This window comes from Notolepis coatsorum (genome assembly GCF_963971535.1).
Source record: "Notolepis coatsorum genome assembly, chromosome: 14".
NCBI classification, from domain to species: Eukaryota; Metazoa; Chordata; class Actinopteri; order Aulopiformes; family Paralepididae; genus Notolepis; species Notolepis coatsorum.
This window is the reverse complement of record NC_140178.1, coordinates 59,601,308-59,602,758: the sequence shown is the minus strand read 5'-3', so window position 1 is coordinate 59,602,758 and position 1,451 is coordinate 59,601,308.

The window sequence follows — 1,451 nt, the reverse complement described above, 5'->3', positions numbered from 1 at the left end:
TTCATAGTCTGTATTATTTTTAAAACAATTGACTGCCTTTTCTAGTAACACTGGGCTATTGCAATCACTTGACAGCACAACACGGTAGGGAGGAATATGCATATCTGTTGTGTGTTTTAGCATATTAGTATAGCAGGTAGTAATATAGGCATCATAGCATAATACATAGTAGATAGTAGATAGTAGTACAGACATAGTAGCATAGTACATAGTAGTATAGACATAGTAGCATAGTACATAGTATAGTACCTAGTAGATAATAGTATAGACATAGTAGCATAATACATCGTAGATAGTAATATAGACATAGTAGTATAGTACATAATAGTAAAAGAAAGTAAGGTTTGTATATATATTTTTTTAAATCAATATCTGAATTTAATTGTAATTTTTTTTACTATGCTACGATGTCTATACTACTATCTACTATGTACTATGCTACGATTCCTATACTACCTACTATGCTAATATATCTATACTACTATGATGTAAGATGCAGAGGTGGTTTCTACACATAGAGTTTATGACGGTGAAACACCCGTCTGATCTCTAATATAACAAAATCAGCCCACTTCTCAGAGAGCTGCACTGGCTTCCCATTTCTGCAAGAATCCGCTTCAAGGTTCTTGACCTGGCATCCGCTGCAGCAAGGGGAACGGCTCCATCAAACTACACACACCCTCAAGACGCCTGCGCTCTGCATCTTCTGGCCGCTTGAGACGGGCTCCTGGGGGGTCATCAAAGCGAAGCAGGCTATTCTCTGTCCTCACTCCACAATGGTGGAACAAACTTCCCACCACAGTCACTCAGGACAGCTGAAACCTGCCCAATTTTCATATCAACTAAAACACACCTCTTCAATCAATATCTGAAAAAAAAGTAGGCTACTATCTTTTACTATTATGTACCTAATAGTACTTGTCACTATGTTTATATCCTTATACTACTACCTATCATGCTAATATGTCTATAGAACACTGTAGACACTTTGATGAATAGAATAGAATAGAAATACTTTAATTATCAAGAGGGAAATTTGACACTACAAATCGCTCACATTAAACATTTTAGACAGAACAAAGTCACGAATAAGAATAACAAAACAAATAGCCTAAGAATAAGAATAGAATAAATACAGTAAAAATATACAGAAGTCTACAGTAAGTGTAATATTGCACAGTGTTGTTTCAAAAGTAAAAGTCCAGGAAGATGGTAACTGTCACTGTGCTCAGTGATGCAGTGAGGCACAGTGATGCATTGTAAAGTCTGATGGCTGTCGGAATGAAGGACTTCCTGTGCCGTTCAGTGCTACATTTAGGGAGTGTTAGCCTAGCACTGAACATGCTCCTCCTGTCAGCCAAGTCTGTGTATGGGAGGGGTTTTCCCTGATGGCCTGGAGCTTAGCAAGGCTCCTCCTCTCCACCACCCTCGCTAGAGAGTCCAGCTCCACC